Raw genomic sequence first — 14,837 nt, 5'->3', positions numbered from 1 at the left:
AAAGTTAGTATCTGAAACCATCCAGTCCTATGATTGAATGAATATTATTTACAAAGCATTATTTGTTTCTGGCAATGTACAGTTCAAGTCGGAAGTTTACACTGGAAACTTCCAGAAAAAAACTTCCAGAAAATTATGTCATGGCTTTAGAAGCTTCTGATTGGCTAATTGACATCATTTGAGTCAATTGTAGGTGTACCTGTGGATGTATTTCAAGGCCTACCTTCAAACTCAGTGCCTCTTTGCTTGACATCATGGGAAAATCAAAAGAAATCAGCCAAGACCTCAGAAAGAAATTGTAGGCCTCCACAGGGCTTGCAAGCCGAAGAACGGCATCCCAACCGTGAAGCACGGGGGTGGCAGCATCATGTTGTGGGGGTGCTTTGCTGCAGGAGGGACTGGTGCACTTCACAAAATAGATGGCATCATGAGGAAAGAAAATTAGGTGGATATTTTAACCAACATCTCAAGACATCAGTCAGGAAGTTACAGCTTGGTTGCAAATGGGTCTAAGAAATGGACAATGACCCCAAGCATACTTCCAAAGTTGTGGCAAAATGGCTTAAGGACAACAAAGTCAAGGTATTGGAGTGGCCATCACAAAGCCCTGAACTCAATCCCATAGAACATTTGTGGGCAGAACAGAAAAAGCGTGTTCGAGCAAGGAGGCCTACTAACCTGACTCAGTTACACCAGCTCTGTCAGGAAGAATGGGCCAAAATTCATTTTGGGAAGCTTGTGGAAAGCTCCCTGAAAGGTTTGACCCAGGTTAGAAATTGTTAAGGCAATGATACCAAATACTAATTGAGTGTATGTGAACTTCTGGGAATGTGATGAAAGAAATAAAAGCTGAAATAAATAATTATTTATACTATTATTCTGAATATTTCACATTCTTAAAATAAAGTAGTGATCCTTATTGACCATAAAACAGGGACTTTTTTACTAGGATTAAATGTCAGGAATTGTGAAAAACTGAGTTTAAATGTATTTGGCTAAGGTGTATGTAAACTTCCGACTGTAGATCTTATATGAATTTTTTTTCTCTCCACATTTTATAGATCAAGGACATACACCTGTATTCCGCCAACACATTTGTATGTACAGTACAACCCCAATCAAAGTAAGTGCAGAATAAAAAAAAATCTCAATATTGTAATTGTACTGTATGATGCTCTACTGGAAACCGTTGTCTGTGTAGGTGGTGTATGTAATAAAGCGCACATCTCCCGCCAAAGCGACACCCCCAGTTGCGATCCCACTTAGAGAAGATTCTGTAGGAGCTGACCCACTTCACTCTTTGCTACATGGAGGAGATAGACTCTATCTTTGACCACCGGAGGAGAGTTAAAGGATCAGCAATAATCCGCAGTGGATGTTGTCAACAATGAGAGGTGGGCTACACCTGCACTCAGACTGTTGCTAGGAGAGTGTTTGTGGATGGTCTTTCTTTATCTCTCACTGATCATTTCTGCCCTAATCTCTCATTCTCTCTCTCATTCTCTTTCCAAGAGTGTCCAAAGCACTCTCATGCCCTTCATTGAGCAGGACAGACTGCGCTGGTGGAAGAACACCCACAGAATGGGCATGTTTTACTGACTGGCCTCAGTTCCAGGTGCAACCACCCACCCACACACCCACACACCCACACCCACACCCACACACCCACACACACACCCACACACACACCCACACACACACACACACACACACACACACACACACACACACACACACACACACACACACACACACACACACACACACACACACACACACACACACACACACACACACACACACACACACACACACACACACACACACACACACACACACACACAATGGGCTAATGGACGTTAATGGGGCCTAATGGAGGGTAATGTAATATGGAATGATGTGGATTTCAGCCCCTTTGTTATTGCCAGAGTTAGTCTAATGTAGTGAACAGTGTTAATGTAGCAGACTGTATAACAGTAGTTTAAAGTTTTATTAGTCATATGTACAGGTACACATGGTATACACTGTCCAACAAAATGCTTACTTGCAGGTTCCTTCTCGACAATGGAAAAACAATAACAAATTGTAAATGGCTCAGTATAATATAAGAAACATTTTAGCATAAGTATAATACAGGAAAGAACAATTTATAGTCCAATATTTACATGTGTTTTGGGTAACGGGGGAACGCGGGGCAAGTGTTTCAATTGTGCAGTATTTAGCAATCATAATAAGAGTCTTGTAGACGCAGTTGTGATGTGTGTGTGGGGATGTCTGTGTGGGTGTGTGCATGAGTGAGCGAGTGCGTGTGTGCTAAAGCGCAGAGAATCAAAGCAGGTGGTCAGTCCAGTTCAAGTGTTCAGCAGTCTGATGGCTTGTAGATAAAAACTGTATGGTCCAACAATGTGATTATTATTAGAAACAGCTGGAGGGTTATATACTGGACCGACCTGCCATGTTGTTCAATGGAGTCTAATAAAACCGTCTCTTTCAGGACTGGGCACCAGAAAAGAAAAGCAAAAAAGGGAAGAAAGAGGTAAAGGCACAGTAAGGCACAATGGAGGTGAGCATGTGTCCATCTTTCTTTATGACCTCGTGCTACAGTACAACTCGATCTCAATCATGCATTCACAGACACAGCAATCGGCTTGTTGGGGGTGAACTGGGAGCACAGTGCTGCAGACGGCAACAGGGAGGGCTTCATCCTGAGCCCTATACAACAAATCAGGTTTGAGGAGTTAGCTCAAACTAACAAAGTGTAGTAACTTTGGTCAACTCTGAGTTGAACTTGGGATACCCGGTAACATGAAAGTGGCTCACCTTTTAGCCAGGTACATTTCTATGGTAACAAATCCTTCAGAACTAACCGGCTCCGGGGCAGGGTAACTAAGGGCTAACTCCATTTATTTTGAATGAAGTGTCTGAGTCACGAGCTGAGGACCAATGAAATCAGATACCCTCCCTCTAGGAAAGATTGTTTCATCATCCCCTGTTATTAATGAAATTGTTTTTTGGGGTACATTTTTTTCATGTTAAACATACAGTAAGGACAGCATTTGCTTTCCAAATCGTATGTTTTTATGTGATTGTATTTAGAAATTTGTAAAAGACAAATTGACAGCCACAACCAACCATAGTCATATAATCCATAGATGGCAATTCACATTCAAGTCAAGACTGGCAGCCATTGCTAGTGTACCCATGAGTTTAACAGTCAAATTGCCGGGGTTAGAGTTTCCAAAGCCCTTCTATTAATTATATGTCTATGGCCACAACGCAACAAGCTGTTACACAGATAGGAGCAATGGGATTGGGAAAAAGGAGCTCCTTCATTGATAAACATACCAAAGACAGCATTGACAATAAAAAATAAGATACAGACGGCACTTCCAAAAGTCTATTTCATACCATAGCCTGCTGAATTTGAAAGATAGATTTTCTATCATTTTGATTTAGGCACAAATGAAAATGTGGCACTGACTCACCCATGGATTGATGTTTCAGCGTTGTCTCAATAAAGAGTTCTGCATTCGACTAGCCATGTGCGACATTCACGTGCAGTTACAAGCCTGCTAGAGTTAGCAGCAGGCGTATAAGCAATATCCACCATCGTAGTACAGATGAAACCTGACCTGGAATGTGAAGCTTACTGAAGCTGGCTAGCTTTATAAAAGCCTGAATAGATCTAACTTGTTGGTAGTATACCACTCTGGTGACAGACACAGTGAGACACATACTGTGATACACATACTAACCACCATTCCCTTGTATCTCTCTCTGTTAGTCTCAGGGCTGGGATGGGATGCCAGTGAGATGTTTAACTAGTAGACATACAGAATCAATTCCACCTATGGCTTCCTCTCCATGTACATGTGAGTATACTCTCCTCACCTCCTCAATTTCTAAATGGCTCCTCAATGTATTTTTAGGTGTAGTAATGCATTATTTTCCTTGACAAGCAGCCTATTGCCAACCAGAATACCTGTATTTATACTGGTACGCCTTTCTGATAAGACCATGTGAATGTTTTCTCCTTCTCATCTTTCCCTCTCTCCCCCTCTGTGTTCTTCTAGAGACGCCTGCCTCGGATGAAGGAGACTGAGGGCAACCTCCCAATAACATCATCTTGTCTCACTGAAAAACAATGGAGGCAAGACTGAGGAGTACAAGTACAATACCCATGGTTCAAGAGAGAGAGAGACGACATTAATGAAATGTTGCGGATGGAGCCATCCAACTGGTACCTTTCAGGTTGCTCAAACCGTTGGTATGTTTTCAAGGAGGACATTTACATATGTTTGCGAGAATAGGATCACTGGTTCAAGCCCAGTGTGGGACAGCGACAGGGAAGGAAGATATACTGTTTTTGCATTAGCGCTACGCACCTGATTCAAATCGTCAAGATAAGTTGATCATTTGAATTGGATGTGTAGTGCTACCGCAGAAAGAAAAATGTGCACCCCTTTGTATCCCCAGGACCAGGATTAAGAAATGCTGTTCTATCTAGACTAATCAAATTCCCCACCTCCCCTCTCTCTGTAGATATGATCCAACTCTGTGAATTCATTGACTATACTTCAATGAATGTTTGTTACGTGTACCTGTTTGCTTTCTTTTTCCAGCCTGCATTTTAAATGGTTTAAATGGAGATTTTTGGTCACTGGCCAAAAAAATCTGTAATGTCCCTCAGTCGAGAAGTGAATTTCAAACACAGATTCAACCACAAAGACCAGGGAGTTTTTCCAATGCCTCACAAAGAAGGGCACCTATTGGTGGATGGGTAAAAATAAAAAAGCAGACATTGAATATCCCTTTGAGTATGGTGAAGTTATTAATTAGACGACTTTAGATGGTGTATCAATACAGCCAGTCACTACAAAGATACAGGTGTCTTTTCTATCTCAGTTGCCGGAGAGGAAGGAAACCGCTCAGGGATTTCATCACGAGGCCAATGGTGACTTTAGAACAGTTACAGAATTTATTGGCTGTGATTGGAGAAAACTGAAGATGGATCAACAACATTGTATTACTCCACAATACTAACCTAATTGACAGAGTGAAAAGAAGGAAGCCTGTACAGAATAAAAATATTGCAAAACATGCATCCTGTTTACAACAAGGCACTAAAGTAATACTGCAAACAAATTTTGCAAAGAAATTAACTTTTTGTCCTGAATACAAATTGTTATGTTTGGGGCAAATCCAATACAACACATTACTGAGTACCACTCTCCATATTTTCAAGCATAGTAGTAGCTGCATCATGTTATGGGTATGCTTGTAATTGTTAAGGACTGGGGAATTATTCAGGATAAAAAATATATGGAATGGAACTAAGCACAGGAAAATCCTAGAGGAAGACCTGGTTCAGTCTGCTTTCCACGAGACACGTGGAGATGAATTCACCTTTCATCAGGAAAATAACCTAAAACACAAGGCCAAACCTACACTGGAGTTTCATATTAAGAAGACAGTGAATGTTCCTGAGTGGCCGAGTTACAGTTTTGACTTAATTCAATTAGATGTAATGTCCCCTGTTTTCGGAACCTGCGTGGTTCTGGTACCGGTTCCGACTGACATTTTTGCTTATAAATCAATCTGTGGACACCATAAATTGCTTGCATTGAACGATAGCCCTGGTTCCCACAGACACAGTAGTATTTTTTTCTGAGCCTGTGCAACATAGGATGTTAAATCTGAAACCACTTGAATCTGGGATGTCCCTCCAACCATTTAATTTGCTCTTTTGACTGTCCATCAACTCCTGGCTGAACCCTACATACAGTAGCTGCCACTGACAAAGCACATGCCTGCAATTGTGACATTGTAGCAGGGGAGTGCTTTCATCACGGTAGCACATTCAGAGATCCATTTATAGCCATTCGTCTAAAATAATTAATAGATTTTAAACCAACTGTCACGCCCTGACCAGAGAGCTTTTTTCTCTATGTTGGTTAGGTCGGGGTGTGACTAGGGTGGGTCATCTAGGTGATTATGTTTCCATGTTGGCCAGGTATAAGTTCCCAATCAGAGGCAGCTGTTTGTCGTTGTCTCTGATTGGGGATCATATTTAGGCAGCCATTCCCCCTTTGTGCTTTGTGGGATCTTGACTATGTATAGTTGCCTGTGAGCACTATAGCAGCTTCATGTTTCGTTTGGCTATTTATTGTTTTGTTTTGCTGTGAGTTTCACATAGAAATAAAAATATGTGGAAATCAGATCACACTGCGCTTTGGTCCAGTTATTATAACAATCGTGACACCAACAAAACCTTTCTTTTTGTCATAGACTGAGAATAGTAAGATGAGATGAAAGTTCCAAACGAATACAGGAAGCCAAGCTAGAGCTTATAGTTAGTCAGTTTATAATTAGATTATGCTATGTGTAGAAAGCATATAAGTCATTTCAAGCCTTATTCATACAGTTTTATTGAATAGGAAATACATCATATAACATATTTCATTTTTTGAAATCATATTTGTACTGTGTAAGTGCTCTTGTGTCCTCAAAACTGACTATGCTAGATTTTAAACCTTTCTTTGAGTATGTAGCATTACTACTTACTGTTTATGGCCCTCTCATGATACATAATTCCTTTTGGGGATTACGTAGATTACATTTAGTTACATTTAACTGGTTAAATATGCATGAAAATCTATTGTAAGACTTGAAAATGGTTGTCTTACAAGGATCAACAACCGTTTTGACAGAGCTTGAAGAATTTTGAAAAGAATAAATGGCAAATGTTCCACAATGTGGAAAGCTCTTAGAGACTTACCCAGAAAAACTCACAGCTGTAATAAATGCAGAAAGTGATTCTACAAAGTATTGACTCAGGGGTGTGAATACTTATGTACATTTGATATTTCCAAAATTTCTAAAAACAAGTTTTCGCTTTGTCATTATGGGTTATTGTCTGTAGATGGGTGAGAAAAAAATTATATTTAATTTATTTTGAATTCAGGCTGTAACACAACAAAATATGGAATAAGTCAAGGGTTATGGATAATTTCTGAAGGCACTGTAGGTTAGACGTGAGAGCAGTGCTTGGTTTACAAAAAAAGTTTCAGTGTTACTACATTTTGCAAATAAAGTAATTGTGACACTATTCATGTTTTTCAGGTGATCATGGTGACAATCTATCATAGAGATGAGCAACTGTTTTCATGTAATGCAATTAGTTTTATCAGATGTGTTAGCTCGGGCTGGAGAAAAATTGTGACACTGATCAGGCCCCCAGATCGAGATGGAATCAACAGACAATGCAATATCCAGCATGATTTGATACAGGGTTCCTCTGGATAGTTACCGTCTTGTAGGTTTCCTCCAACATTAATCTAGTGCACCTGATTCTGATAACAAGCTGGTTGATAAGCTACAAGATGGTACCTCCAGGATATCTTAACCTCCACCTAGTCCCCCCACCATTTTCTCTCGTTACCTCTCTCCCACTACTATAGCCATCTTTAGAGATTGGACTTAGAGGAATGTAAATGCAGACAGTTTGCAGCTACCACATTTAACAATGTGTGATTCATATTCTTGTTTGTTTTGTACTAAGGAGGTCCAGTAGGTTAGTATGAATAGTACTGATGACTGTATTACAATCCTGTTGGTAAGGTTGACTTGAGTAAAATATGCTTATGTTTTTTATGTTTTGCTATTGTAATGCTTTCTGTAACCAAGCTGTTTATGAATTTCCTAATTGTCAGAAAGTGAGATTAAATCACGCTGAGACGCGGCAACATCCGTCATCTTCGTGCAGAACAACATTGCCTGGACGTTTGTATGATTTTGCGATAAGAATCCAAATAATATTGGTGATACGGCCAAAGAGTAGCTAATACCGACGATCAAGGTACGAATAGACATAGCTATAATAATCTACTTCTGTTTGATGAAATTGTCGTGGCATTATGCTATTGTATGTAATGTGAGCATTGGTTTGATTTGCTAAGGTCGATTTGATGCAACAAAATGAATGTTTGTAGTCGATCTGAGCTCATGCCTTTATGTTAGATAGTTAATCTGCCTTAAATGTAATTGTCTGCTATATGGCTGATATAATTGAACAAAATATGTATGTTGAGGTTCAATGTTGTTATGGTACAAGAAGTTAGCTAGCCAGCTAACCAACGTAGGCCATAGCTGGGCTGCTCGGATGAGGGCTGAACCCAAACTAAAGTTACAGTACAACGTCAGCAAAAGAAACATATACAATTTCACTAATTTAGGCTATCTGGCTTGAATTCAATTATGAAAATGGCTTAGACATGGCTGAGAACCCAAAAATATTGAGGGTCAATGTTGTCGGGATATAACGTTTGCTAGATAGCTAAAAAAAAGTATGTAGCTAGCTAGCTACATATGATAATATGCGACAGAGTGGCTAAGTTTCAGCTTTGCATCACAGCTCGGTACATAGAACAAATAGATCTCCAATGAGGACATGCTGCATTTCTCACTTTGAGTGAGACTGTCTGATCTGTAATCCTAATTCTGTTACTCCTTCAACAAAAATAAAATATTAGCCTGTTAGCGCCCAAGTAATTAGTTAGCTTTCCTTCATTTACATCAACAACACCTTTCTCGGATATTCAAACGGAAGGCACTTCTGATATGTAATCTTGCTCTGTCATGCAAGTGTCACTGTCAACAACTTATTGCAATTTCTTAATTATCTTCTTAGAGAATCTCTATGTGAGAATGCTAAATTTCAATAAATCTTTCCAGCAAGAAAAATAGTGGGGCGGGCCGTGGCCTCATCTACTGGCCATTTAGGGAATTGAGTTCTCAACCGGTGTGCCATATTTTAATAATATTGAGTATTGATGGAGAAATTAAGAGGTGAAAACCTCACTTTAAATGTAACTTCTGGCTGAAAACCTAATATAGATGCTGAAAACCTAATACAGATGCATCTACAATTTTACTGGAGCTCAAAGAAAATCTAGCATCGATTCGGCTTGACGCTCTTAAAGGGGTACACAAAAATGAATCATGATTATTAAGGAACTATGAAAATCGTTCCAATAAACACTATTTAATCACTAAAAACATTTATCACAGACAATAGATGATTTTGCAGTATGGATCAGATGAGATGGAGGGCAAAAATGTTTATCCCATCAAAATGTGCCACGGTTCAAAAATGGCTGGGAACCACTGACCTAGAGAGAGAGAGAGAGAGAGAGAGAGAGAGAGGAAAGAAAAGAAGAGACATTGGGTGGATAGGTCCAGCTCCTCCTTAACTTAATATCCATCCTTCTTTTGTTGCAATATTGTTGCTAACCGGTTAAAGATGAAAAAAGAGAAGAAACGGAAAAGGAATGGATGGACTGATCCTCTTTTCCTTGAATGCAATCACTCGTTCAGGAGGGATTCTGAGCTCTGAGGCTGCTAGGCCAGAGAGACAAATTGTGTGTTTATTTGTTTGTTTGTTTGTTTGTTTAGCAGGGGGGGATTAGTTTAGCAATTTAGAGTGAAAGCTTTTATGAGTGTAATCATCTCCAATACTAGAATAAAGTCTGTTTAGGAATCTCAACCCCCATTCTGAGCACGCACACACACACACACACACACACACACACACACACACACACACACACACACACACACACACACACACACACACACACACACACACACACACACACACACACACACACACACACACACACACACACACACACACAGTTAACACATGCTCAGAGTTTTAATCAGAGCCAACTATATTTTAATCACATCCCTCATAAGTGGACAACTTTTATTCATTCTCAGAAATTAGGACAAGTTGGCCTCCCACCCCTCCCAGTCCCTACATTAAGAGGTTCAGTATGTTCATTAACACACATCCCATCAGAACAACATACTCCCACACACTAAAGAGATTATTGGAGAGGGGGAGGCAGAAGTTCTAATATCCTCCTGAGACTCAGACAAAAACATTGTTTCCTTATCTGGTAACCTAATCAGGAAAACTCTGGACCCTATAGGGTATGACAGTCATTAATCCGTTTTTATACGAGTTATGGTGGGAGCAGTTTTTTCTAATCAGGTCACATGGTCACAAAAACTCCTGTAATAACTCCTGGCCCTGGGGTGGATGAACACCCTGCCAAACTGCACCAACCTTGTAATTGTTCATATGAATTATATTTAGACTAGATTAACAGAGGTGTTTCCTCTACCCAGACACAGAGACAACAACTGGTGGACAATAGAACTGACAGGGATGAGATTGCTTTATGCGTGTTTGCATCATGCAGGCCTATGCAACTGTAGGCCTAATATAACATGTACTCACTTATGTTGATTGATTCATGTGGATTGAAAAGGTATAGGCAGCCTAGCCAGCCCAATTTTGAATATAAACCAAATTTGATCACATTCACATTTTCTCCTGACAACAAATGTACTACATAATGTTACCAGTTTGTTTACCATGGCCAGATGGACAGGGCGCATAGGCTGTACGCACCTGCTATTATTAGTAGCCTACAGTTATCAGACTGACAAATTGTCTTGTTTTCATCCCATTCACCTTCTTGTTGTGTTGCGCACTTTGAATACGCAGACTTTCGTCCATTACATGATCTGTCCAAGAGCCTTGGATATGATGTGGGCAATGGAAAGGGTTCATCAAATAAAAATCCACTACGTAGCTGTTAGCATTAGCCAGCCATTCTGGCGGAGAATAATGCACTCTGGTAGCTAGCTAACAATAGCTAGCTACTTGCAAGTAAAGTTAGCAAGGCAAATTGAAATAGTAACTTCACACAAAAATACAATTCTAAAACCAGTAAAACTTTATATAATCCATCTCCTCTGTTTCCTGTAGTTTGAAGAAACGAATTAGAATGTAATAATATCCCAAAAATGCTCAACTATCACTCTTCACTCTCAATCTCTACCCAATATGCCGCCAATTCACCAAGTTTCTCAACACATACAGTGTCAAAAGTTTGGACACACCTACTCATTCAAGGTTTTTCTTTATTTTTACTGTTTTCTACATTGTACAATAATAGTGAAGACTAGTTTCACCTGGACACCACATTCTCTCAACCAGCTTCATGAGGAATGATTTTCCAAAAGTCTTGAAGGAGTTCCCACATATGCTGGGCACTTGTTAGCTGCTTTTCCTTCACTCTGCGGTCCAACTCATCCCAAACCATCTCAATTGGGTTGAGGTTGGGTGATTGCGGAGGCCAGGTCATCTGATGCAGCACTCTATCACTCTCCTTCTTGGTCAAATATCTCTTACACAGCCAGGAGGTGTGTTGGGTTATTGTCCTGTTGAAAAACAATGGATAATCGCACTAAGCGATAACCAGATGGGATGGCGTATCACAACAGAATGCTGTGGTAGCCATGCTGGTTAAGTGTGCATTCAATTCTAAATGAATCACAGATCGTGTTTTATTTATTTCACCTTTATTTAACCAGGTAGGCCAGTTGAGAACATGTTCTCATTTACAAATGCAACCTGGCCAAGATAGAGCAAAGCAGTGCTACAGAAACAACACAGAGTTACACATGGGATAAACAACCAAGGATTTTACTGTTACAGAAGTCAACAAATGATAGCGCCTGGGGAATAGGAGTGGAACTGGGGGCTATAGGACCTGGGTTAACCTCTATATCACCAGAGAAACAGAGGAGGTGTAGGATAAGGGTACGGCTAAAGGCTAAAGAACTGGTCGTCTTGTGCGTTGGGGACAGAGAATAAAGGAGCAGGTTTCTGGGCATTGTAGAATAGATTCAAGGCATAATGTACAGAAAAGGGTATGGTAGGATTTGAGTACAGTGGAGGTAACCCTAGGTGTTGAGTGACGATGAGAGAGGTTCCGTCTTTGGGTGGACAAGTTAAGCCAGGTGAGGTTTATGCATGTGTGTGAGGTGGGACGAAAGAGCTATCTAAGGCATTCTGAGCGGGACTGAAGGCTCTACAGTGAAATAAAACAGTAAAAACTAGCCAAGACAGCAGTAGATAATTCATATTGACATTAGAGAGAAGCATCAAGCAATCACAGGTGTTGATCAAGAGAGCTAAGACAACAACGGGTAAATGGAGATGAATGGGCAGAGCGGGTCAGTTAGGTAAACATAGGACCTGAGTTCGAGGCTGGGGCCGACAGGTAAACAAAATGAGGTACCATGTTATTGAAACAGTTCAGGGGCAACAGCTGTGTAGCCGAGTGATCATCGGGTCAAAAGAGCAGCAACAGGTGGGGCAGGGTGCTGTTCGGTAGTCACTACTACGCTATGCGAGCAGGGGACGCAGCATACAGAAAAGCTAGCGGGCCGGGGCTAGTAGATGGTTCTTCGGCAACATCAGAAAATAATAGCCTGTTGAGACCAAATTGGGCGATCACATCGGCAGTCCAGTTGTGATGGATTGGCGGGGCTCCGTGTTGACAATAAAGGGTCCAAGCCAATTGGCAAAGGAGGTATTGTAGCCATAGAATTAGCTGGTATATGGGCCTAGCTCGAGGCTAGCTCAAGTCAAGCTGGTGCTTGCTTCGGGACAGAGGTGTTAGCTAACACTAGCCACTTGTTTGCAGCTAGCTAGCTGCGATGATCCGGAGTAATGATCCGGTGTAATGAGATCCAGACGGGCAGGAATCCGGTTATATGGTAGAGAGAAGCAGTCCAATATGCTCTGGGTTGATATCACGCTGTGCAGACTGGCAGGTGTTGTCCGAGCTAAGGCTGGCTGATGACATGGAAAGAGCAGCACATGAAAAAACCTGCCACCCTGTTGTCAGCTATCCACAGACAGTTCGCTGAGGAAGGATGGATCTATCAAGGCCTCCACATTTGGGCATGACCAGATGCAATAAAGTTTTCATTTTTCATTTTCATTTTTCAGTTGTTAGATTACAAAACAACAACTTTTCATGTTTAGCATGTCGGTCTTCAGTTTATTTAATGACTTCTGTGGTAACTTCAACATTTAAGAAAGCACTTAGAGTTTATGATTCGAAATGTCTCAAATCAGCGTTAGTCTTATGTCCAGGATGAATGCCTTTTTATTCATGTATAGCAGACACATCACCCAGGCGTGTCAACTAAAATGTACTGAAGCGACTGCTGTGCAATGTATTAGGCAACAGCTTAATTCCAGGGCCCCGTATTCACCAAGCGTCTGAAGAGTAGGAATATTGATCTAGGACCAGCGCCCCCTTGTCAATGTAATCATATTCATTGTGGTCTTTAAAAGCAAAACTGACCCTAAATCAGTACTGCTACTCTGAGATGCTTTGTGAATACGGGCCCTGGTCTGTCTGCAGCATGCGGCTTTCTGTGATCCAACTCCCTCTCCGCCTGAAATGCAACGTGAATAAGAATGAGCCTAGTCAGTCGATAACTTAGCTAACTAATGAAACACTCAGGTACATGTGCACAGCCTAATCAGACAAATTATACCAAGCCAACACAGCCTATTTGCATAAAAATAAATAGGGGCATTTAGGTATATTGCCAACTTGTTCTATCAGGTACGGGAACAAAGTAGTTTGACAAAAAGTGTTCATTAGTTAGTAACTAGTCTTTAAAATATAGCTAGCAATTATATAGCTAGTTATTTTCTAGAAATTAGCTACAGTCCACTTAGCTAGGCTAAGGTGAACTCAACTCAGGCTGATGGGAGGTAACGTTAGCTAGCTTTCAACAAGCATAACCAGCTAAATCATCCTGTTAAACCATCATAACCAGCTAGACCAGCACTGCCCAGAATAGACAGTCATGGACCAGCTTGAAATTTATGCTGGTGTATGCAGTTTTTTTTCAGCAGGGAAAAAACCAGCAGGATTTCCTTATCATACACAGGGTTGGGGAGTAACTGATCGCATGTAATCATTTACATATAATCAGATAACAAAAACTGTAACTGTAATCAGTTACGTTACCAGCAAACAAATATTTCAATCATATTACAGATACTTTTGAAAAACTAGATAATTACTTCTTGGATTACTTTTACATTCAGAAAGGATATTTGCGAGAAAAAATACATGACACCTTTATGTTTTCTCAGTGAAATTCCATTCAGCATTGAAAAAAGCACAAGTTTAAGTTTGTTCCACCTGACCAAGTCTGACCACAAGTTAGAGACCACTATGATGACACACCAAATGCGTTTGATGGATCCTTTTTGTCTTCTACTAATGCCTCTAAAGGGGAAAGTAATGTTAAGTAATCAGATTACGCTACTAAGTATTGGTAATTCAAAAGTTACATTACTGATACCAGTAGTTTAAAAAATGTAAGCTGAAGTGACATTTACAGTTGAAGTCGGAAGTTTACATACACCTTAGCCAAATACATTTAAACACAGTTTTTCACAATTCCTGACATTTAATCCTAGTAAAAATTCCCTGTCTTAGGTCAGTTAGGATCACCACTTTATTTTAAGAATGTGAGGATTGAGGTCAAGGCTTTGTGATGGCCACTCCAATACCTTGACTTTGTTGTCAAGCCATTTTGCCACAACTTTGGAAGTATTATTGGGGTCAATGTCCATTTGGAAGACCCATTTGTGACCAAGCTTAACTTCCTGACTGATGTCTTGAGATGTTGCTTCAATATATCCACCAAATGTTTCTACCTCATGATGCCATCTATTTTGTGAAGTGCAGCAGTCCCTCCTGCAGCAAAGCACCCCCACAACATGATGCTGCCACCCCCGTGCTTCACGGTTGGGATGGTGTTCTTCGGCTTGCAAGCCTCCCCCTTTTTCCTCCAAACATAACGATGGTCATAATGGCCAAACAGTTCTATTTTTGTTTAATCAGACCAGAGGACATTTCTCCAAAAGTACAAACTTGGTCCCC

General features: G+C 40.5%; 1 long non-coding RNA gene across 1 annotated transcript; it reads left to right on the top strand.

The window, feature by feature from the left end:
- Nucleotides 1–1,069: 1,069 nt before the first annotated feature.
- LOC139560240 (uncharacterized) lies at nt 1,070–6,223 on the top strand. Its single transcript, XR_011671895.1, has 4 exons — nt 1,070–1,394; nt 1,513–1,615; nt 2,495–3,872; nt 4,074–6,223. It is a non-coding gene; the product is annotated as an uncharacterized lncRNA (long non-coding RNA).
- The last annotated feature ends 8,614 nt before the right edge of the window (nt 6,224–14,837 follow it).

The sequence above is a fragment of the Salvelinus alpinus genome, chromosome 30 (assembly GCF_045679555.1).
Source record: "Salvelinus alpinus chromosome 30, SLU_Salpinus.1, whole genome shotgun sequence".
Lineage (NCBI taxonomy): Eukaryota > Metazoa > Chordata > Actinopteri > Salmoniformes > Salmonidae > Salvelinus > Salvelinus alpinus.
The sequence above is the reverse complement of the archived record's forward strand: the minus strand, read 5'-3'. Positions and strand labels throughout refer to the sequence as shown.